Source organism: Macaca nemestrina, chromosome 15 (assembly GCF_043159975.1).
Source record: "Macaca nemestrina isolate mMacNem1 chromosome 15, mMacNem.hap1, whole genome shotgun sequence".
Classification (NCBI taxonomy): Eukaryota; Metazoa; Chordata; class Mammalia; order Primates; family Cercopithecidae; genus Macaca; species Macaca nemestrina.
In genome coordinates, this window is record NC_092139.1 from 64,092,663 (window position 1) to 64,118,182 (window position 25,520).

General features: G+C 39.9%; 1 long non-coding RNA gene and 1 other non-coding gene across 31 annotated transcripts in view; both read right to left on the reverse strand.

The window, feature by feature from the left end:
• LOC139358577 (uncharacterized) overlaps positions 1-25,520 on the reverse strand; it is a 102,809-nt gene that overhangs the window by 13,530 nt on the left and 63,759 nt on the right. For 9 of the 30 annotated variants that reach the window (XR_011613740.1, XR_011613765.1, XR_011613762.1 and 6 more), the window contains 8 exons: positions 24,220-24,347; positions 19,490-19,557; positions 17,476-17,675; positions 16,237-16,386; positions 12,738-12,948; positions 9,858-9,947; positions 8,914-8,964; positions 4,491-4,614 (listed from right to left, as the gene is read on the reverse strand). This is a non-coding gene — a long non-coding RNA (uncharacterized lncRNA). Of the gene's footprint in view, positions 1-4,490; positions 4,615-7,519; positions 7,951-8,913; positions 8,965-9,857; positions 9,952-12,737; positions 12,984-16,236; positions 16,387-17,475; positions 17,676-19,489; positions 19,558-24,219; positions 24,348-25,520 lie in introns of those variants that run through there. The other 21 variants (XR_011613754.1, XR_011613750.1, XR_011613758.1 and 18 more) reach the window with 17 other exon arrangements.
• LOC139358974 (U6 spliceosomal RNA) lies at positions 5,797-5,900 on the reverse strand. Its single transcript, XR_011614475.1, has one exon. It is a non-coding gene; the product is annotated as a U6 spliceosomal RNA (small nuclear RNA).

Here is a 25,520-nt window from a genome sequence, read left to right on the forward strand (position 1 = left end):
GTTGGAATGCATTCACACAGTTGAATATACAAAGCCATAAAAAAAAATGGCCTGTATCTAACCATGACATCAGGGATGAACCTTTGGAAGCATCAAGACAAACTAGCAAGTCCTGGAAGATCACACTATTATATCTAACTATAAAATTTAAAAACAATCCCAAAATTATGCAGTATACTCCTTAGGCACATGATAAAACTAGAGCAAGAAGCTGGTAAACACAGAATGCAGAATTGTAGTTATCTTTTTAAAAAGACACAAGCGGGGTGGGACAAGAGAATGGCACAACGGTAGATGCAAGTTATTGGAAATGGTCTTGTTTGAAGGCTAAGTGATGGCCTTAATGTTATGCTTCATATTATTTTCTTGGTAACTTAAGTATAATATTGTTTATGCATACATAATGCATTACAATAGAAAATATTAATACAAAAACATCAAAACAGAACAAACACATTAGTATTTAGTTAGTATGGAACATCATATATTGTTTGAGCATAAAAATAAAAAAAATTAAAAAGACTATTCACTGAAGAGTTCATTCATGTTGGGATGAAAAATCAAGAAATAATCTTTTGGAGCACAAATATAGAGAAATAGCATCAATTTACCAAGATCAATGTTGTTTGTCTATGGGCCAAGTAGTTGACAGACCCTTATTATATTCAAATACCCTCAATTTAGTTACCAAATTAGAATGTGGGCTTGGATGCTGTCTGAGCTGAGGACTTTCTTTCGCCTCTTCAGATCCCTGTTTGATGTATTTTTTCATTTTCAGTTTGGAATCTATTGTGGATCATAGGTACTGATCACATTCTGGGGCCTCGTGGACAGAAAAAACGGTGCAAGAAATTCACTTAATCTTTCTTTTTCCTTTTCTCTTCTAATATCATAGGCATGCTTCTAGGGTTTCATTTAAAGTACAGCATCATAGAAATATCTCATAATTTAATTGGCAATGGATGAGTTATAAGACTGGGTTAATTACTTAATAGATGAGAGTATTTTAAAAGAGATTTCACATGAAGTCAAAAATACCCACTACATACCCATAAAAATGTAAAAAACCAGACCTTCTATTCCCTGTAACATTTAGTTATCATTTAGGTTTGAGTGTTCAAAGATATGCATATCGTTCAAGGATCCTTTTTTGGTAAAGGAACATATAAAATCTCAAGCAGATAAATTTGCATAGGGATGGTCATGACATTTTGACAAGTTTAGGGATGACACAGAAACTGTGATGCCTGACAGACGTTAGTGTGTGGTTCATTATTGTCATAGAAATTTTGTTTAAAAATATATTTGACAAGCTTTGTTATGTTTGATGCAATTGAAAAATATTGTTTGTGCAATTCCTTTGATGATTAACTGACTAGAGGTTTGATAATGCCATTGAAGAGAAAAACAAGGAAGCATCATTCCTAGAAACAGGTACCCAGCAGCACAGAAAATGATCCACATTTTTCAAATTTACCTTGAATACAGCTGTTGGATGAACATAAAATTTGAATAGTTGGAAGAAAAATGAGATATGGAGCCTAGCATTTATAATGAATTATCAAATGTGAGTAATTGCACTCAGTTGAACCAAAACACTTAGATTTTTGAAACTGACTCATCATTGTAATAACTTCCTTTTAAAAGCTGTTTTGTGCCTAATAATTTCATATATCATCAAAGTGCTTTGAAACATAATCTCTGCTATTCGTTTCATTAGATAAGGAAGAAGTGAACTTTAAAGTAAAATTTTCCCTGAAAAAAAATCTATTTTTACATGATATAATGATTACCACACTACTTATTCTGACTGTCTGGATTCATGATCTGGCTCTACCTGGTAGCAGCTGTGTAATCACAAAGCAGTTTTTGGAGAAAAATTTGGTTCGCAGAAGGAAAATTTACCAAAGAGAAAGAGCATGAGATTATATGCAGGATGGAGGTTAGACAGAAAAGGAAAAATCTTGATTTCACGCTTGCTGATATGTTAGTTGTTCAGGGCTATGACCCAGAACCCAGGACCTGTGAACTTAAACTCAATTGGCATAATTCTTCCTATTTGGGATAACCATGGTATCTGATTTTATCACATCTGCAGGGGAACAATATTACCAGTACATACTATTGCCTCTCTCAAAGAATAAATGGCATTCATAAAACTATTGCCTTTTCCTAGAGTTATAATAAGAAAGGGGAGTACAAGAAGGCACTTGTTTGATGTGACTCTGTCTTTCGTTTTACGTCTTCTAAACTTCTTAATTTTGATTGATTTCCCCTCTATACCTAGTGTTTATTGGAACAACTACTTTCCATTAAGTAGGAAGAAAGACTTTTATATACTGGGATTTACAAACACTTATTTTTTTTATTTTTTATTTTTTACCAGAGACACTAAGAGACAGGTAACAGCTGGCCATTAAAGAATAAAGTAATACATAAAAATTTCACCTGCAATGGTTGAATTTAAGACTTGGGCAATAGTAAACCAAGCTGTGAGGCATTTTGAATTTTCAGGGTCACATTATGCAGTTGTGTCAGGAGACTATTTACTGGTGAGCAGAGACCCCAAAAGTGAAGGCCTTTTGAGCCTTCTAAAATTTGTGTTTATCATTCCATAGAATGTCAAAAGTTTTACTGCATGTGTTTCTATTTTGTTCAGTTTTGCATGTTTTTGAATGCATATAAATGAAATCATACCATAAATATTCTTTAAATATAGGCTCTTTAATTAATTATCTCTAAGATTTGACCATATTGTTCCATTTAGCCATTATTCACTGGTTCTCCTTCGACCTACTATTCAATTTTCTGGATATAATACAATTTATTTATCATTCTCCTGTTTATAGATATTTAAATGTGTCCATTTTTTCTTATGCAAACAGCTCTACTTAAACACTGTCATAGTTTTCTCCTGGTTACATACAGGTGGCTGTTTCTAGTTATATACAGGTGTTGTGGTCTTATATATGACCCCAACACAAAACAAGAAATTTGTTTTACTTGGCAATCAAGTAAACCAAAAGTTTCACAAACGTCAGAAGTAATCCTTATTCAATGCAGTCTCATATTTTTATTCTATTGTATTGTATTTATACTCTATACCATGTTATTTTAGGTTGTTAACCTTCTGGTTACCCTCCAGGGTCACAACCATAACGCTAAGAACATAAAAGTTGAAGTTTATTTAACTTGACGAATGAATTCAATTGAAGGCTGGTTCACTTTTACACCCATTTATTTGAGATTCCTCTTTTACTGAATGTTGGGCATTAGAAGATTTCCTGCCAGATGGGCATCTTATAAGTATGCTGTATATATACAAATGTATATATACATATATACATTTTTGCACATACACACACACAGGATTATTTGTCAATTTCAGCAGGAGTTTAGTATCTAATCTGCAGTGTGGCTAGAAATGGAAGTCCTCGCTTTTTGGAATCGTAGGAAGTGAGACACATATTAGAATTTGTATTTCCAGAAGTACTAGATGACCTTGTTATGGAAAAATTTCCCATTAAAAACAAACAGATACTAGACAAAATATAAAAACACATAAAATTATAGCTATTGGTAGAGATTACAGATCTACCAAGGTGGCAAGAAATTAGAACACAATCCCACAGAGTAGCAAAGCCCAGGTTCTCAAGGAGAAGCTATCTGTGGACATTTGCTACTACTTCATCTGCCGCCAGTCATTTGCTCACTTAAAAGCAGCCGCTGAAAGGCTGAGAGCAATTCAAATGTAAACATATGGGTAAACAGAAATGGATATTGGCTATATAAGGCAATGATAAAAGAAGCATTTTGGCAATATATACATCACATGGCAATAATAGCACAAAAGGTGGGAGAAAAAATGAAATTAAAGTAATACAGTCCTTATGTTTTCTCAAAAGTGGTAATAGTATTAACATATATTAGATTTTAACAAGTCAGAAAACACATTGAAATCACGAGGACAACCCCAAACGGAGATTTAAAGAACGTAGAGCTTACATGCTAAGTAGGGAAACGGAATTAAGCAATAAAGGGTAGCTACCAAAAACTACATCAATTGTTACAGTTATTGGGAAAATAATATTTTTTTTCCCTGAGAGCTTGGAAATGAATGAGAATACCTTCTATTACCATTTCTTTTCAACCTTGTATTCAACATCATATTGCAGGTTCTAGCCAGTGCAATAAGGAAACAAAAGGTATAAAAATGAGAAGGAAGTAGAAACTCATTATTTGTAAGTGACACAACTGTGTATGTAAAATATGTAAATGAATCCACATATGAACTTAAAATTAATAAGTACATTTAGCAAGGTCAGGGATCAATATTATACTTCTATATATGAGCAATAAAGAAGTAAAATTATATTTAAAATTCATACCACTTACAAAAGCATAAAAATTGTACATAATATAAACCACTTAATGAATATCTACCAAAATGACTAAAATTTAAAATACTGGCTAGGCATGGTGGCACACACCTGTAGTCCAAGCTACTTGGAAGCCTGAGGCAGGAATATCACTTCAGCCTGGGAGGTCGAGGCTGCCAGGAACCATGATCTCACCACTGTATTCCAGCCTGGGTGACAGAGCAAGACATTGTCTCTAAAAAAAAAATAAACTAAAATAAAATAGGCTGGAAGGAGTGACTCATGCTTGTAATCCTAGCCCTTTGGGAGGCCAAGGCAGGCGGATCACCTGAGGTCAGGAGTTCGAGACCAGCCTGGCCAACCCATCTCTACTAAAAATACAAAAATTAGCTGGGCATGGTGGTGCATGCCTGTAATCCGAGCTACTCGGGAGGCTGAGGCAGGAGAATCGCTTGAACCTGGGAGGTGGAGATTGCAGTGAGCCAAGATCGCACCACTGCACTCCAGCCTGGGTGACAGAGTGAGACTCCGTCTAAAAGAAAAAAGAGTAATAAAAATAGAATGAAATAAACACTAACAATTGTAAGTGTTAAAGAGGATGTGGAGCAGTCAGAAGTCTTCCAGCCTGTGCAAACCCATTGTTAGTATGCAGGCAAAAGAGAAGCTTATAGGTGTTTGCCAAGTGTTTGCAGCAGCATTATTTATAATATCCCCAAACTGAAAATAGCCTAAATATTCATCAATAGTAGATGACTGACAATAAACAAATTGTGGCATATTCCTAAAATGTAACACTAAATCACAATGAAAATGAACTCACTATGGCTACCTATAACAATGGTCATGAATCTCACTAAATTTTATTAAAACGAAGAATCCCAACACAGATAAATACAAATTTTATGATTTCATTTTATAAAAGTTAGCAAAACTGATCTATGTAGCTAGGAGTCAAGATAATTGTTAATATGGAGGAGGAAGGTCAGAGATAATAACTGAGTAAGGACATCAGAGCGACTTCTAAGGTCCTAGTAATACTTTATTTCTTAATCTAGGTGGATATGGGAAAAGCTAGAAATGAATTTTTATCAATAATCCTTATTTTTCACTCCTCTTTCTGAGCTCTTTGTCATATGACTTTAGAGTTTCTCTGATAAAGGCAGAATATATCTCCCTATATGACTTGCTTTAATTAATAGAATGAGGCACAAAAGAAGGTATGTCTGTTCAAAGCCTAGGCTTCAAAGGCCTTCATACATTTTTTAAATATTTCATTTTAAATGTCTGTGGGTACATAACAGATGTTTAAATATCTCATGAGGTACATGAGATATGTTGATAGAGGCAGGCAATGTATAATAATCACATCATGGGAAATGGGGTGTCCGTCTCCTTAAGCATTTATCCTTTGTGTTACAAAAATCTGCAATGCTTCATGCATCTGTGTGTCATCCTTGCGCAGAGGCTATGCTAATCTCTGTAACATTTCAATTTTAGTGTATGTGCTGCTGAGGTAAGCACCTGCATGCATTTCTATTTGCTTTTTAGCATTTCTGCAATACTATGAGTAGAACATGTCTGTGTTAAAATACAACAAAAGCAGGGTGGATGGGCTGTAGAGCAGAATATACCAGATGTCTTACTCTGGTTGTGTTGTTGTAACAAAATACTTTAGACTAGGTAATTTATAGAGCACAGAAATGTATTTTTCATGGAGGCTGGAACCCAAGATCAACGCACCAGCAGGTTCAGATCTAGTAAGGGCCTCATCTCTCTTTCCAAGTTGGTGCCTTGTTGCTGCATCCTCTGAAGAAGAGGAATGCTGTGTCCTCACCAAGTAGAAAAGGTGGAAGGGTTGGAAGGACAAAAGAGAGAGAGGCAAACTCCCTCCATTGTGTCCTTTCATACTGATATTAATCCACCCATGAGGGCAGAACCCTCATGACCTGAATACCTCCCCAAAACCCATCCTCCCAACACTTGCATTGGGGATTATGTTTCTACCAGATGAAGTGTGGGGATACATTCAGACCATAACATCAAGTAAGCTGCCCCCATCAAATGCAGCCTATAGCAAGCCCCGTTGGTATTTGCAAATGCACAAGTAAGCAGCTAAACTGCAAACATAGGAGTAATGCCTGACATGTGGGTTCTGCTCTTGGTTGGATTTGGTAGGTTTTGTTTTGATGGGAAAGTTCTGTTTCATATGTTTTTCATTCTCTTCCACAGGCTAATAGGCTAGACCAGGTGTGTATTTCTCATGATGATGGCATCAGCTCATGTAGAACAGCATTTTACACAAGGTCTCTTGGATTCTTGCCTTGGAACTAGCTCTCCATAAGATCTGCTTTATTCCATTGGTCAAAACAAGTTAGTTAGATGCCCAAACCCCAAATCCAGGGGCAGAGAAATGTCCTCTTTTGTGGAAGAAAATGCAAAATCTCAAGGCAATAGCTTTAATCAGAGGGATTGTGAAATATTTGAGCCATTAACACAATGTATGACGCCTAGAAGGATGTCACACAGTGAATAAGTAATTACAGCATAATTCATTATTTACAATTGTATTAAGTATTATGAAGAAAAAATACTGCATGGTAAGCTCTACATGGAAAACTATATAGGAAACAAATATATGATTAAGCATTTCTATTTCAAGATTACAATCCTGGATAATTATAATATTGACTATCACATTTCCATAGTAAGAGGTATTTAATAATGCACATGATGTCTAGTCTGTATTTTGTTAAATGCTTAAAATTGACATTAAGAAACAAAACTAATAATATCCTGGTTATGTAAAAATCTCTGATTACTTTTCTATTTAATTTTGAGAGCTAAGGAAGCCAGGGTTTTCCTTCTTCTCCAATGATTTTGCACAAAACTTTTACACTGTTCATTACATACTGTGTGGTTTTACATCTTTAGGTTTGAGAAACACATATATTGCTTAGAGATTATGAGGGAGTGAGGTAGGGAATTATTAGGGGAAAAAATGCGCCACCACCCCAGCTAGTTTTTGTATTTTTAGTAGAGATGGTTTCACCATGTTTGTCAAACTGCTCTTGAACTCCTGACCTCAAATGATCTGTCCCTCCCAGAGCGCTGGGATTACAGGCCTGAGTCACCACGTCCGGCCCAATGTTTATATTTTTTTAAAACAGAGATGGGGTTTCACCACATTGACCAGGCTGGTCTCGAATTCCTAATCCCAAGTGATCCGCCCACCTCAGCCTCCCAAAGTGCTGGGATTACAGGCCTGAGCCAATGCACCCAGCCCTGAATGATTGTTTTGTCTGTACATTTCTCATGTCTTATATGGCATTGTAAAGGCAATCAGATCTTTTCATTCATGTGGTTTTGGACCTTTTCAGTAATGGTATTATTCTTTGTACTTAGAAGCTTGGCAGGCACTAGAACCCATCTCTCAAACAAAACAGGCTGAAGACATTAGGAATATAGTAGCTGCAACTTGTGGGAGGTTGCATGAAATATTAATCCTGCTTCTCTCAGAACAGAGTCCTGCAACGGAGCCAATGAAGCAATCACTAGCTCCACAAATAAGACACTGCAAAAATTAAAAAATACCTAAGATGTTTTTGTAGTCTGTGATAGCAACTATGCATGGTAGAAAGGCTAGTGCAAAACAGATACATACACCAATGGAACAGAATAGAGAGCCCAGAGATTAACCCATCATATATGGTCAACTAAATTTCAATAAGGGTACCAAGAATACACAGTGGGAAAATGACCGTCTCTTCAATAAATGATGTTGGGAAAACTGGGTATCCACGCACAAAAGAATGAAATTGGACCCCTGCTGTACACCACACCCAAAAATCAACTCAAAATGGATTAAAAACTAAAATGTAAGACTTGACACCATAAAACTCTTAGAAGGGAACATAGGGGAAAAGATCCTGGATATTGGATACAATGCCAAGCAAAAATAAACAAGTGCAACTATATCAATCTAAAATGCTTCTGCACAGTAAACAATCAATAAAATGAAAAGATAGGCCGGGCGCGGTGGCTCAAGCCTGTAATCCCTGCACTTTGGGAGGCCGAGACGGGCGGATCACGAGGTCGGGAGATCGAGACCATCCTGGCTAACACAGTGAAACCCCGTCCCTACTAAAAAAATACAAAAAAAAATAGCCGGACGAGGTGGCGGGCGCCTGTAGTCCCAGCTACTCGGGAGGCTGAGGCAGGAGAATGGCGCAAACCCGGGAGGCGAAGCTTGCAGTGAGCTGAGATGGCGCCACTGCACTCCAGCCTGGGCAACAGCATGAGACTCCCTCTCAAAAAAAAAAAAAAAAAAAAAAAAGAAAAGATAACCTATAGAATGGGAGAAAACATTTGCAAACCATATTATCTGGTAAGAGTTTAATATCCTAAGAGACTCATACAACTGAATAGCAGAAAAATCCACAAATAACCTGATTGAAAAAATGGGCAAAGGATGTAAATAGACATTTCTCCAAAGGAGACATACAAATGACCGACAGATATAGGAAAACATGCTTACCATCACTGATCATCAGGAAAATGCAAATCAAATCCACAATGAAGATGGCTCCTGTTTTTTAAAAAAGATAACTGTTGGTGATGATGTGGAAAAAAGGAAAACCTTGTATATTACTGGTGGGAATATAAATTGTTACAGCCATTATAGAAAATAGTACTCAGGTTTCTCAAAAAATTAAACGTAAAACTGCCATGTGGTCCAGCACTCCCATATTGGGTATATATCCAAAGGAACTGAAATCAGTATGCTGAAGAGATATTTGTACTCTCATGTTTATGGTGGCATTCTCAACAGCCAACATATGGAAACAACCTACATGTTGATTGATGAATGAATGAATGAAGAAATTGTGGTGTATACACACAATGGAGTATTATTCGGCCCCCCCAAAATGGAAATCCTCTCATTTGTGACAACATGGATGAACCCAGAGGACATTATGTTAAGTGAAATAAGCCAGATACAGGTAGACACACACTGTATGATTTTACTTACATGTGAAATCTAAAATATGAAGCAGAGAGTAGCGTGGTGGTTGCCAGGTGCTGGGGGAAGGGGGAGATTGGGAAGTGATGGTTACAGGGTACAAAGTTTCATCATAGTGCCAATAGCTGACAATACTGTACTGTGTACCTAAAATTGCTAAGAGGGTAGATCTTCTGTTAAGTCCTCTTATCAAAACAACAACAATCATAATAAAGGGGGTGGCAGGAAACTTTGAGATGTGACAGGTTTGTTTATAACCTTGATGGTGGTGATGGTTTCAGGGATGTTTGTTTATCCCCAAACTGATGAAGATATATATGTTAAATATGTACCACTTTTTATATGTCAATCATACATCAATTAAGTGGTTTAAGAAAAACAATAACAATAACAAAGGTTTGTGGAATACACTAATCAGACAATATAAACATCATCAGGGAGTTGCAGAGGCAGCTTACCTGATTACTCGGCCTGATTTGGGGCCAGACATGGGGAAGCCAACTTTAGGAACAACCAAATGAGAATTCATTACAACTCACAGCACAAAGCTACCTCAAAGGAATCCAGTAGATACGCCGAAATTACACATTACATGAAAAAAAAAAAAAAAAGAAAAAACTATTGCAATTCTGAAGAAAACTTCTGAAGTCAGATTGTGTGTATGTGCCCATTTGTGTGCATCTTTTATTTTTTCAGATATTTTCTTGCAAAATTAACAAATTTTTCCTTTCATATTTTCCCATCATTCCACAGTTCCATTTCTTTTACCAAGTCCTAAGTAGCCTTTTACTCCCCTGTCCACCAGTAAACATTGGTTTGGCAAAGCCAAGAGATTATCTAATTTTCATCCAAAAAGGATGGTGACCCTTTGCTGGTGATTTGCATTTCCTGCCTAGAAATCTAAACAATTTTTGTTTTCAAAGTTAAAAAATTTAACTAGAACATAGCTTACAGTTAATGTTTCTCTATGAATCTATCACTAATTATCTATAATGTTGTTATCTCATATCTTTTGGCTATTCTATCTTTAACAGGTTTTTTCATTGGTGGGTTCTCTACTTCAGGAACATCAATTGTTTTTACGTTGATCACTTTTTGACTGTCCTCCATTATTGATTATATTGTCTCTTATTGCTTTGTCTTTTATTCTCTGCACTCATCATGACTAAATGAAGCCTTTATATCAGAATTTTAGTTTAGCTAAGTATTTCAATCATTGCTATTTTAATTAGATTATCTGTCAGTTCCATGGTGGTGGTGTTTTAGCTCTCAGTTTCTTTCGCTTTGCAGTCTTTCTTCTCGTTTCATTGTTTAATAATCTTTGATTTCCTTTAAAAACATATATGTTATTTCATTCCTTAGCAACATGGTGCAGTTGCATAAAATTGTCTTCCTTTCCTTGCCTTCTGTTTTCTTAAGTTATGATTAAGTTCTTCACTTGTCATTTTTGTGTTCAGTTTTATTCATTCAATATTGATTTACTGAGTGCCTACTATGTGTCAGGCACTATTCTTAATACTAAGGAAAGGCCTGTTAGGGAAACCACATTCTTGCCCTCATGGATATTACATTTCAGATACAGAAGTCAGACAACAAATAATAGATCTATAATAAAACATCAAGATAGTCTATACTGGGGGATTGTGAGCTCCTGGCCTAACTCTCAATTCCTCCATTGCCACTATCATGAAAAAGCAGCCATAGACAGTAGGTAAACTAATATGTGTTACTGTGTTCCCATAAAACTTTGCTGACACCTGCTTTCAGGCAGCTATTTGCATTTATCAATGTTATTCTCATCCTCTTTCTGGTATTGTTTTCTGAGGTCATTCCACTTACTGATATTATGACAATCAGGTATAAGGTTCTGGGTGGGCCAGTAGAGAAAAAAGAGGATGATGACCATCCCCAAGGACATGCGTTGAGCCCTTTCCTTCACTTACAATTACTTTAAGACAAAGGAGAAGGGGTCATTTTGTTCTCTTCTGGCCGCTACCCATTTCTGGTTGTCTGTATGAAAGAACGGAAAGGTTGGAATCTGATACTGGCTTCATCCTGCAACTATCCAGGCCTGCTACTGGGGTGACTACCAACTAATGGGGCACCCAGAGAATGAGAAAACATGGACATCCACCAATGAAGTTCCCTAAAGGAGTAAGAGGTCAAGTTGTAATGGCACCTGCTGCTTAGTATTTTCTTCTACTGCCTGATTTCTTTTATGCCCGTGGTAGACTTAAACATTTAAGTGTCAGCCTATTTTCCTAGGACACTAAAATACTTTAAAAACACATTTTAATTCTTATTACCAGCCTCAACATCATAGTGAGATCTTGTCTCTACTAAAAGTAAAAACAAACGAACAAATACAAGATAGCCAGGCATGGTGTTGCATGCCTGTAGTCCCAGCTACTTAAAGCAGAGGCGGGAGGCTCATTTGAGCCCAGGAGTTTAGTTTACAGTGAGCTATGATTGTGCCACTGCACTCCATGCTGGACAACAGAATGAGACTCTTTCTTAAAAAAAAAAAAACCCTCTAATTTAAAACAAAACAAAACAAAACAGTTTTTATTCATTGCAGAAACAAATGCAAATAGGCAAAGAGCATAAATGTGATCCTGAATCCCCTCTCCCAATATGACGAATGTTAACATTTCTAGACATATCTTCCAAATATAAACCTATATAAAACTAACATATGTGAACGCGTTATATACTAAAACATTAAACTCATATTGAATATGTAGCACTTTGCAGCCTTCCATAAGTAACACATGACAGCAATAACAAACGTAACAGAATATAAAATACTCTCAAATTGGCCTGATTTATAACCTGCTTTTTCATTTACTATCATGAAACCTTTTCTAAGTCTCTAAATTATTTTGGGTTTTTTTTGGCAATGGTTGTATAGTATTCCACTGCACAAATGTACCATAACTCATTTAAATAATCTCTCCTTGTTTGGGAATTTAATTTGCTTTGATTTTTTCAGTATTATGACCAACACTTAAATGAATATCCTTTTACCTAAATATAGGCATATATTCTTTGTTTCCCGTACTTGCTATTTTTGTTTTTGTTTTGAAGATGGTTTCTCTCTGCTGCTCAGGCTGGAGTGTACTGGTGTGATCAGCTCACTGTAACCTCAAACTCCTGTGCTCAAGGATCCTCCTGTCTCAGTCTCCCGAGGAGCTGAGACTACAGGCATGCACCACCACACCTGGCTATTTTTTTTTTTAATTTTTCATCTTGTAGAGATGGGGTCTCACTTTGCTGCCCAGGCTGCACTTTATAACCTGCACTTTGTAATAGAATTCTTATTTATAAATATACTTTACCTCCTCTGGGCACTGGTCTCATTTTTATGTTGAAAACTTGGTTGCAACACTTGAGAAATGCTGGTTCTCTTTGCTAGTTCTGGTGGGGCGGGAGGATAGGTAGACAACCGTGGGTTAGGGTTAGAATACTGATGCTCTGTGAGGCAGTACCCACGAGGTGATGAGGCCCATGGAACTCCTTGAAGAGGTTAAGGGATCCAGTAGAGGGTAACTGTGAGTCAGAAATCCCATTGTGACCACTACTACCTATACCAGGAAAGTGACATTCAACCATGAAACACTAAAGTGGGCATGAAAAAAATCCAAAGGGTATCACCAACTGACAAAGGGCAGAAAATGTATACTCTAGGTTGACATTTAGCCCTTAACACACCATGACAGCATGAGGCTCCATGGGTGTGTCAGCATGGGGGATCGGATGAAACCCTCCCCTCTCTTGCAGTCTGTGGCTCTGCCTCATGTAATATTATCACACAAACCTCTGCGTGAACACCATAAAATGCATACTTTTTGACATCTGAAGCCTCAGCTGGTCAAGTCCATCCGGGAAATATATCCTGAGATGGGTGGAACTTTTACATCTTATTCATATTTATACTTTCTTCTTTTCTTTTCTTCTCTCTCTCTCTCTCTCCCCCTCCTTTCCCCCTCCCCTCCCCTCTCCTCACCTCCCTTCTCCTTTCCTTTCCTTTCCCCCTTGTTATCTGCCTGGGAGTCTAGGATACAGCAGGCTCTGGGTAAATGCGTATTGTAAAGGTGGCAGGTAGAAAGGGCTTGGCTGTTGTTTTTCAAACAGATTATGCATATGCTGACATTATTAAAAACACACGCACATGTACATCACCATTGCCCCAGAAACCTCTCCAGCTGACTAGTGTCAAGCTAGTGATTTATAAGATTGTCTGCACATATTATATTTTAAAACACATATTGCGTTTGTGAAATGTGTATTTATTACACATTTTGGAATTGATAATATTCGCCAAAAAGCAGCCTCTCCTTGCTGGATCTGAGACAGTCTGTCATGTAAACACATTTCTGGAAGAGACTTCATACAAATGCTTTAGATGGGGCCAACCAGCTTCCATGGTCTCTCCCTCTCTCTGTCTCTCTCACACACACACACACACGCCCCTTCTCCTCCCCCGACCATGTCACACCCATACAAATAAATAATAAAAACAGTAATGGAACAACAGCCCCAGAGGAAAGCTCTGTTAGGAATAAGTCTTATTTTCAAAGCTGCACAAAACCCATCCAGCGAAGTAACCTTGTGAAAAGCAACACTTTATAACTCTACAGATTGGGCTGCCCCAAATTAGCGAGATGGCTCTGTGAGCCCCACCAAGTGTGTTCTTCAAATACCCTGAGCTGTGACTCCAGGTGCGAGAGTTGACAGGAAATCCAATTTGCGGTCAGTCTATAGAAAGAGTGTTCCAGACTCTGATCACCTTGGTACGGCCATGTGGGTCAGTGTATGGCTGTGTGGGTGTGTGGGGCTGGGTAGGTATGTGGGTCTGTGGGCAGCTCTGTGGGTTAGTGTGTAGGTGTATGACTCTGTGGGTGTGTTGCTGCATGGCTGTGTGGGTCAGTGTGTGACTATGTGGGTGGGTTGGTGTGTGGACGTATGACTGTGTGGGTGTGTGGCTACACGGGTGTGTGGGTCAGTGTGTGGCTGTGTGGGTCGGTATGTTGCCGTGTGGGTCGGTGTGTGACTGTGTGGGTCGGTGTGTGGCCATGTGGGTTGGTGTGTTGCTGTGTGGGTCGGTGTGTAGCTCTGTGGGTTGGTGTGTGGGTGTATGACTGTGTGAGTGTGTGGCTGCACGGCTGTGTGGGTCAGTGTGTGACTGTGTGGGTCAGTGTGTGACTGTGTGGGTCGGTGTGTGGCTGTGTGGGTTGGTGTGTGGCTGTGTGGGTTGGTGTGTTGCTGTGTGGGTCGGTGTGTTGTGTGGGTTGGTGTGTTGCTGTGTGGGTCGGTGTGTTGCTGTGTGGGTTGGTGTGTGGCTGTGTGGGTGTGTGTGTGTAGTCACCCTGTGTAATGTGCATTCACACCCCACTCTGGCAGCTTAATCTTTTCCTCCCCAGCATCCACTGGCATAATCAACTGGGGGCCTGCGCAGAACCTGCCAAGCTTAAATTAACGTTGGCTCAGGGAGAGATTTCTTCCTTCCTAGCACAGCACAGGCTGTACCTGGCTCAGCTACGACTCTCCCACCTTTACACCCCTCACTACGCTACACATACACACAAACATGCACAGACACACACAGGCGTGCGCACGTGCGCATGAACACACACACACACACGAGTGCCAGGTGGAACTAGTTCTGGTTAGTGTTTGGAAGGGGAACTTCCTTGGCCTCTGCCAAATATAGTCAATCACCCCGAGATTTTCAGAGCCTCTGCCTCATTGTTTGATCTGGAAACCCCTTTCCTACTCTACAGGGGCCACAAGCACATTATAAATGCAATCTCACTTGGAGGCTTAAGTGCCAACCTGGGCTCAAACAGCCGTGTCATCTGAATGAGTAATTTACTCATTCATAAAATGGGGATGATATTAGCAGGATGACATCGTGAGGTTCCTCATTAAGATATCATTTGAAAATGAACCCCAGTCCTTGTCCAGTGGGAGAGGCATCAGACAGAATGTCTACTCCCGCCTCAGTCCAGGATGGGATTAATCTCAGCCTGTTAGCCCTGCTAAGCCCAGTCACACAAACCCTGCAGGGAGAAAGAGGAGAGCATCTGCCATACAGTCAGGCTGCCACCCTGTTCACTTGCTTCTGTCCTTGCCCCTGTCCCTGAGCTCCAGACACACAGAACTCTTCATTGATCCCAGGACACACCCCCATTGCACATGCTGTGTCCTCTGCCTGGATTTCCCTTCCACCTATTCTCTGCCTAGAAAACTTATATTCATCCTTCAAAGCTGAGATCTAAAACCACCATTTATTGCAGCCTTCCATGCTCCCTCCTCTTCTCCCTCAGCCTCAAGCAGAGATAATTTCCTGGGTCATCATGGAATCTCATGGAAAGTTCTATTTGAACACTTCCCATACTTGCAACACCAGGACGTGATGTGGCTCTTCCACCAGATTGTGAACCCCTTGAAGAGAACAGTTATGTTTATCTTTGATTCCCTAATACTCAACCCAGTGTCAAGCACGTAGTAGTAAACTTAATCCATTTTTGAATGAATTATTCTTTGTGTCCTCAAAGTTTAACTCCACGACTGGGGCATACTAATTACCTAATGATTGTTTGTGGAAATTGTTATGAATCTATCTCTGCAGCCCCATAGCCTAATAGAGTTGTTTGAATGAGTGAGCTGTGCCTCATTCTGGCCACTCACTATGTTTCCTGGACTGTAGTAGGTGCCAAAAAAAAGTCTGCATGAATGTTCATTGCCCCAGCACCTGTTATAAAGTTTATCTAACTGTTGCAATTGACAACCCTCATGTTTCTCCTCAACTCAATCAGTGCAGGTTTTACTTACCTGACGATGCAATGCAGGTTCAGGGCACCAGAGGATGGGGGAGGGAAGGAGGGCTCTGCTCCACTGGTTCATTCAAGAACCCAGGCTCCTGATGGCTCTGCCAGTTTCAACAAGTGACCTTCCAGGGTCATCCTTGGAGTTGAAACCTAGCTGGAAGGTTGTGGAAAAAGCAGGAACATTTTATGGCCAGGTCAGGAACTACCCCACATCACTTCTGCTCACATTCCTTTAACTAGAATTCAGTCACTTTGGTCACACCTCACTGCAGGGAAGGCTTGAAAATGGAGTTTAAACTGTGTGCTCAAGTAAAAGTGGAAATGGGTTTGACGAGCAGTAGTAAGTCCAAAAAACTTATCAATCATCCACAAATATTTGATGAACAATATGAATAATGAGTTTTTCTATACCTGGAAGCTACGTATAGGTATGTTTGCACATAGCATATGCTCAATGAGTAGTTGAAATAATTCATCTCTGTATCGTCAAAAACCTTACATATTGTCTCATGTGGAGATGGTACTCAGTAAATAAATGGATGAAAAGGAGGGAGGGAGGGAGGGAAGGAGGAGGAAGGAAGGAAGGAAGGAAGGAAGGAAGGAAGGAAGGAAGGATGGATTTAATAACAAAGAGTAGATAATGTATAGATGAATGGACGGATGGATGCAAGAAATCAAGGATGGATGGGAGAAAAGAAGGAAGCAAAGATTTAGTAACAGATGAGTGAATGATGTATAGATGAATGGATGGGTGAAAGAAATCAAGGATGCATGGGAGGAAAGAAGGAAGGAAGGAATGAACAAATGAAAGAAGGAGAAAAGGAAGGAAAATAGTAAGAAAATATTTAATAATGGATGGATGATGGATAGATGAATGGATGAAAGGATGAGCGGGAGAAAAGGAGATGAGAGGGAGGAAGGTGTATATATATGTACATACACACACATACACACATATATACATATACATAGTCTTGTTAATATGTAACAAGAACTAGGAGTTATATATATATGCATACACACACACACATACACATACACACACACATAAGTATATGCTTGGGAAATTAAGTACTTGGGAAATTGTTACCATCATAAACTAGGGCAATGGGTCACCCCTGAGGTGTTCCTGTTAGCCCCAACTGCTCAGTCCCTGCTTGGTCCTGATCCCTTGCCCCACACCTTATTACACCCTACACAGGGACTTGACCACCTTCTAGCCTCCAAGTAGGAGTGAGCTTACCTCCAGGTTTCCTGGGTGTGGTGGCTACAGCTTCAAGTGCGAGCCATGGAAAATGGGTGAGAAGACAGAGCAAGGTTTTAGATTCAAGGTCTATACTCTGCTTGAGTGATCAACATCATTTCCATACTATAATTACATTGCCCAATTCTCCCGATTGTACTGCTATCTTGTAGGCTGTCCTGGTTGGAAGTAATCTGAAACTATGAGACATTAGATTCTGTGAAACAATCACTTCCCAAAGAAATATGGTCCTAGACAGTAATTGATAAATCCCATTAAGCCTCTTATTTCCTATTTGGTCTCTTCTGAGATGACATTGTTGATTTGTGTAATGCAAACTGTGTCCCCCATATTGCCAAACGTGAAAGATTTGCCCAGCTTTGGAGGATAAGGGCTCAGGGAGTCTAAGCCAGGGAGCAGAAGGAAGACGCTGTTGAGTTATGATAGGTGGCTAGACCAGATATATCTTGACGGATTTTTCTCCATGGTCTGCATGATTATTCTGCTCCAGAGAACTCCTACAAGGACAGCTTACAACTACTGTGGTTTAAGTCAGAGGCCACAGGATCTGTTCTTGTGAAACTTGGTTAGCATAAAAGGAAAAGGGACGCATTTGGCTCAGAGCTCAGAGGTGCTCCACAAGGGATGCCCCAGAACACTGCAGATGGTCCAGGAGGAGCACACATCTTTGCAAAGCACCCCTGACTCTCCAGTCCTGATATCCTCAGTCCCTGGCTTCTGTACCCTAAATCCAGAACTTTGCTGAGTTAGAGTGTGTTAAAATAATTGTGTTTATCTCATGCTCTTGTAAAATTTAGGACTTGTTTGCTTAGACATCCCCCGACCCAGCTGATTTCTTCCTTACCCTGTCTTTTCTGGGTCCAGGGATGAAAGACTAAAGACTTTTGTTAAAGAGGAAAGCAAGCTGAAGTGAAAAGGAAAGAGCACTAAACTAGGAGTCAGGCAATGAAATTACAATCCCTATCTTGTGGCAAAGTTGCTGAACTGCTTTGAGCAAGTCTCGTCCCCTTTCTGGCCTGGCCTGCAACTCCCCATCTTAAGATAAGGGATTAGTCTAGAACATTTTAAAATTAGCTGCCAATATTTAAAATCAAGAGATCCCACATAAAAGAGGTTTTTTTTTTTTTTTAGCTCCTCCCATAAATTCTGATTGGAAACACCAGTCTCACACTCCCACTTGGCCTCAAACAGCTGAAACTGAGTGGTGGCTTCTTGCTTTAGGTGGGGTTTGCACCTTCAGGTTAACCACAATCCCCACTACTCTCTATTGCTTTAAACCTTGCTTCACTTGCTTATGTTATCAACTGGCTCTCATAAGCTTATGTTTGTAATTTCTAGATATCTATTCCCACTCCAGCTTCATTAATTCAAAATAAACTCACTCTCACACAGAAGCCAAGTGTAAGAACCATCACCTGGGACTGCTATTTGTCAACGCTAATTAGGCCTGCATGGCCCCAGTTCAGCACCCTGGACAAATTATTGAGCGCTATTAGAGGCAAGTGAGTCCTCCCATATCCCACCAAGTCCTGTCTAACGGGCAGCCACACCCTCGCCCAGACTGAGAATATGCTGATACCTGGTAGACTAAAACTTCATCTTGTTATTAGCACCAAAGCCTTGAATCCCTACTAAATCTGCCCTGCATTTGATTTCTTTGTAATTCTGCCATTCCTTGGGATCAGGATGGGGATGTGGGGGGATGAGGGTGAGATGGGTAATTCTTCTCTGTCAAGACATGTCTAAACTGCCTATCTTTTAGGTGCAACTGCTGCTTCCCAAAGGCCATCGTTCTTGTTGCTGTAAAGAATGATGGATGTGATACCATATATTACCACTGTGCACTTTCATTTTCAGTGTCTGATTTTCCTCCCCCAAATTGCCAAGTGATCGAGAGGCTAGGGTTGCTCTTATGAGATGTGTCATAAGGCCTTCTTTATGAACAACGTGGCCAGGCAACGTGGATCAGAGATAAGGAAAAACTTTCAGGTACCTCCGAGTTGTTTCTTGCTGGTATCTTTTCGCAGGTTCCCTCCAAGGCGTCTCTCCAGGAGTCCATGGCTGCCAGGAGGATATCAGGTGGTTAATCTGCTTTCAACTCCTTACAATTACTGAGCCCACCAGTCAAAACCCACCACAATCTGGAACCCACTGAGGGCCCACTCTGTGGCAGGCACTGTGCTGAGGTCTAAGAGGTGAGAGATAAAAAGTATATCTCTGCTCTTGTGAAGCTTCTATTCCAGTGAGCAAGAGACAATTAAAACAAAGCTATGGTGTGGTGCAGTGGGTCACACCTGTAATCCCAGCACTTTTGGAGGCTGAGGCAGGTGGACCACTTGAGGTCAGGAGCTCAAGACCAACCTGGCCAACATAGAGAAACCCCGCCTCTACTAAAAATACAAAAATTAGGCCGAATAGGAACAGCTCCAGTCTACAGCTCCCAACATGAGTGATGCAGAAGACAGGTGATTTCTGCATTTCCAACTGAGGTACCGGGTTCATCTCACTGGGGCTGGTTGGACAGTGGATGCAGCCCATGGAGTGTGAGCCGAAGCAGGGCAGGGCATCACCTCACCCGGGAAGGGCAAGGGTTTGGGAAATTCCCTTTCCTAGCCAAGGGAAACCGTGACAGACAGTACCTGGAAAATCAGGACACTCCCACCCTAATACTGAGCTTTTCCAATGATCTTAGCAAATGGCACACCAGGAGATTATATCCCACACCTGGCTCTGAGGGCCCCATGCCCATGGAGCCTCACTCACTGCTAGCACAGCAGCTTGAGATTGAACTGCAAGGTGACAGCGAGGCTGGGGGAGGGGCGTCCACCATTGCTGAAGCTCGAGTAGGTAAACAACATGGCTGGAAAGCTCAAACATGGTAGAGCCCACTGCTGCTCAAGGAGGCCTGCCTGCCTCCGTAGACTCCACCTCTGGGGGCAGGGCATAGCTGAACAAAAGGCAGCAGAAACTTCTGCAGACTTAAACATCCCTGACAGCTTTGAAGAGAGTAGGGGTTCTCCCACATGGAGTTTGAGATCTGAGAATGGACAGACTGCCTCCTCAAGTGGGTTCCTGACTCCCGAGTAGCCTAACTGGGAGACGTCTCCCAGTAGGGGCCGACTGACACCTCGTACAGCCAGGTGCCCCTCAGAGACGAAGCTTCCAGATGAAGGATCAGGCAGCAACTTTAGTCATTCTGCCATATTTGCTGTTTTGCAGCCTCCACTGGTGAAACCCAGGCAAACAGGGTCTGGAGTAGACCTCCAGCAAACTCAAACAGACCTGCAGCCGAGGGTCCTGACTGTTAGAAGGAAAACTAACAAATAAAAAGGACATCCACACCAAAACTCCATCTGTACGTCACTATCATCAAAGACCAAGGGTAGATAAAACCACAAAGATGGGGAGAAACCAGAGCAGAAAAGCTGAAAATTCTAAAAATCAGAGCACCTCTTCTTCTCCAAAGGAATGCAGCTCCTCGCCAGTGATGGAACAAAGTTGGACAGAGAATGACTTTGACAAGTTCAAAGTTCCCTTTGAAAGGGAAGCTCATCAGACTAACAGCGAATCTCTCAGCAGAGACTCTACAAGCCAGAAGAGAGGGTGGCTCAATAGTCAACATTCTTAAGAAAAGAATTTTCAACCCAGAATTTCATATCCAGCCAAACTAAGCTTCATAAGTGAAGGAGAAATAAAATCCTTTACAGACAAGCAAATACTGAGAGATTTTGTCACCACCAGGGTTGCCTTACAAGAGCTCCTGAAGAAAGCACTAAACATGGAAAGGAACAACTGGTACCAGCCAGTGCAAAAACATGCCAAATTGTAAAGACCATTGATGCTAGGAAGAAACTGCATCAACTAACATGTAAAATAACCAGCTAACATCATAATTACAGGACCAAATTCACACATAAGAATATTAACCTTAAATGTTAATGGGCTAAATGCTCCAGTTAAAAGACACAGACTGGCAAATTGGATAACGAGTCAAGACTCATCAGTGTGCTGTGTTCAGGAGACCCATCTCACATGCAGAGACACACATAGGCTAAAAATAAAGGGATGGAGGAAGATACACCAAACAAATGGAAGCAAAAAAAGAAAAAAAACAAAACAAAACAGGGGTTGCAATGCTAGACTCTGATAAAACAGATTTTAAAGGAACAAAGATCAAAAGAGACAAAGAAGGCCATTACATAATGGCAAAGGGATCAATTCAACAAGAAGAGCTAACTGTCCTAAATACATACGCACCCCATACAGGAGCACCCAGATCCATAAAGGAAGTCCTTAGAGACCTACAAGGAGACTTAAACTCCAACACAACAATAATGGGAGATTTTAACACCCCACTGTCAACATAAAACAGATCAACGAGACAGAAAGTTAACAAGGATATCCAGTACTTGAACTCAGTTCTGCACCAAGCAGACCTAATAGACATATACAGAACTCTCCACCCCAAATCAACAGAATATACATTCGTCTCAGCACCACATCGCACTTATTCCAAAATTGACCACATAGTTGGAAGTAAGCACTCCTCAGCAAATGCAAAATAACAGAAATTATAACAAACTGTCTCTTAGACCACAGTGCAATCAAATTAGAACTCAGGATTAAGAAACGCACTAAAAACTGTTCAGCTACATGGAAACTGAACAACCTGCTCCTGAAGTACATAACTGGGTACATAACGAAATGAAGGCAGAAATAAAGATGTTCTTTGGGGCAAAAACTGGAAAAATTCCCTTTGAAAACTGGCACAAGACAGGGATGCTCTCTCTCACTACTCCTATTCAACATAGGGTTGGAAGTTCTGGCTAGGGCAATCAGGCAAGAGAGAGAAATAAAGGGTATTCAGTTAGGAAAAGAAGAAGTCAAATTGTCCCTCTTTGCAGATGACATGATTGTATATTTAGAAAACCCCACTCTCTCAGCCCAAAACCTCCTTAAGCTGATAAGCAACTTCAGCAAAGTCTCAGGATACAAAATTAAATTGCAAAAATCACAAGCATTCTTATACACCGGTAACAAACAAACAGAGAGCCAAATCATGAATGAACTTCCATTCACAATTGCTTCAAAGAGAATAAAATACCTAGGAATCCAACTTACAAGGGATGTAAAGGACCTCTTCAAGGAGAACTACAAACCACAGCTCAGTGAAATAAAAGAAGACACAAACAAATGGAAGAACATGCCATGCTCATGGATAGGAAGAATCAATATCGTGAAAATGGTCATACTGCCCAAGGTTATTTATAGATTCAATGCCATCCCCATCAAGCTACCAATGACTTTCTTCACAGAATTGGAAAAAACTGCTTTAAAGTTCATATGGAACCAAAAAAGAGCCCGCATTGCAAAGACAATCCTAAGTTAAAAGAACAAAGCTGGAGGCATCACGCTACCTGACTTCAAACTATACTACAAGGCTACAGTAACCAAAAGAGCATGGTAGTGGTACCAAAACAGAGATATAGACCAATGGAACAGAATACAATCCTCAGAAATGATACCACACATCTACAGCTATCTGATCTTTGACAAACCTGAGAGAAACAAGAAATGGGGAAAGGATTCCCTATTTAATAAATGGTGCTGGGAAAATTGGCTAGCCATAAGTAGAAAGCTGAAACTGGATCCTTTCCTTACTCCTTATATGAAAATTAATTCAAGATGGATTAGAGACTTAAATGTTAGACCTAATACCATAAAAACCCTAGAAGAAAACCTAGGTAGTACCATTCAGGACATAGGCATGGGCAAGGACTTCATGTCTAAAACACCAAAAGCAATGGCAGCAAAAGCCAAAATTGACAAATGGGATCTAATTAAACTAAAGAGCTTCTGCACAGCAAAAGAAGCTACCATAAGAGTGAACAGGCAACCTACAGAATGGGAGAAAATTTTTGCAATCTATTCATCTGACAAAAGGCTAATATCCAGAACCTACAAAGAACTCAAACAAATTTACAAGAAAAAAACAAACAGCCCCCTCAAAAAGTGGGCAAAGGATATGAACAGACAGTTCTCAAAAGAAGACATTCATACAGCCAACAGACACATGAAAAAATGCTCGTCATCACTGGCCATCAGAGAAATGCAAATCAAAACCACAATGAGATACCATCTCACACCAGTTAGAATGGCAATCATTAAAAAGTCAGGAAACAACAGGTGCTGGAGAGGATGTGGAGAAATAGGAACACTTTTACACTGTTGGTGGGATTGTAAACTAGTTCAGCCATTATGGAAAACAGTATGGCGATTCCTCAAGGATCTAGAACTAGAAGTACCATATGACCCAGCCATCCCATTACTGGGTATATACCCAAAGAATTATAAATCATGCTGCTATAAAGACACAGGCACATGTATGTTTATTGCGGCACTATTCACAATAGCAAAGACTTGGAATCAACCCAAATGTCCATCAGTGACAGACTGGATTAAGAAAATGTGGCACATATACACCATGGAATACTATGCAGCCATAAAAAAGGATGAGTTTGTGTCCTTTGTAGGGACATGGATGCAGCTGGAAACCATCATTCTTAGCAAACTATCACATGAACAGAAAAGCAAACACTGCATGTTCTCACTCATAGGTGGGAACTGAACAATGAGATCACCTGGACTCTGGAAGGGGAACATCACACACCTGGGCCTATCATGGGGAGGGGGAGGGGGGAGGGATTGTATTGGGAGTTATACCTGATGTAAATGATGAGTTGATGGGTGCTGATGAGTTGATGGGTGATGAGTTGAAGGGTGCAGCACACCAACATGGCACAAGTATACATATGTAACAAACCTGCACGTTATGCACATGTACCCTAGAACTTAAAGTATAATAATAATAATTAATTAATTAAATAATTAATTTTAAAAAAAAAGATGTTCTTTGAAACCAATGAGAACAAAGACACAATATACCAGAATCTCCGGGACACGTTTAAAGCAGTGTGTAGAGGGAAATTTATAGCAATAAATGCCCACAAGAGAAAGCAGGAAAGATCTAAAATTGACACCCTAACATCACAATTAAAAGAACTAGAGAAGCAAGAGGAAACACATTCAAAAGCTAGCAGAACGCAAGAAATAACTAAGATCAGAGCAGAACTGAAGGAGATAGACACACAAAAACCCCTTCAAAAAAATCAATGGATCCAGTAGCTGTTTTTTTGAAAAGATCAACAAAATTGATAGACTGCTATCAAGACTAATAATGAAGAAAAGAGAGAAGAATCAAATAGATACAATAAAAAAAAATGATAAAGGGGATATAACCACTGATCCCACAGAAATACAAGCTACCATCACAGAATACTATAAACACCTCTACACAAATAAACTAGAAAATCTAGAAGAAATGAATAAATTCCTGGTCACATACACCCTCCCAAGACTAAACTAGGAAGAAGCTGAATCCCTGAATAGACCAATAACAGGCTCTCAAATTTTGAGCCAATAATTAATAGCTTATCAACCAAAAAAAGTCCGGGACCAGACAGATTCACAGCTGCATTCTACCAGAGGTACAAAGAGGAGCTGGTATCATTCCTTCAGAAACTATTTCAATCAATAGAAAAAGACGGAATCCTCCCTAACTCGTTTGATGAGGCCAGCATCATCCTGATACCAAAGCCTGGTGGAGACACAACAAAAAAAGAGAATTTTAGGCCAATATCCTTGATGAATATTGATTCAAAAATCCTCAATAAAATTCTGGCAAACCAAATCCAGCTGCACATCAAAAAGCTTATCCACGACAACCAAGTGGGCTTCATCCCTGGGATGCAAGGCTGGTTCAATATATGCAAATCAATAAAGGTAATCCATCATAAACAGAACCAAAAACAAAAACCACATGATTATCTCAATAGATGCAGAAAAGGCCTTTGACAAAATTCAACAGCACTTCTTGCTAAAAACTCTCGATTAACTAGGTATTGATGGAATGCATCTCAAAACAATAAGAGCTACTTATGACAAACACACAGCCAATATCATAC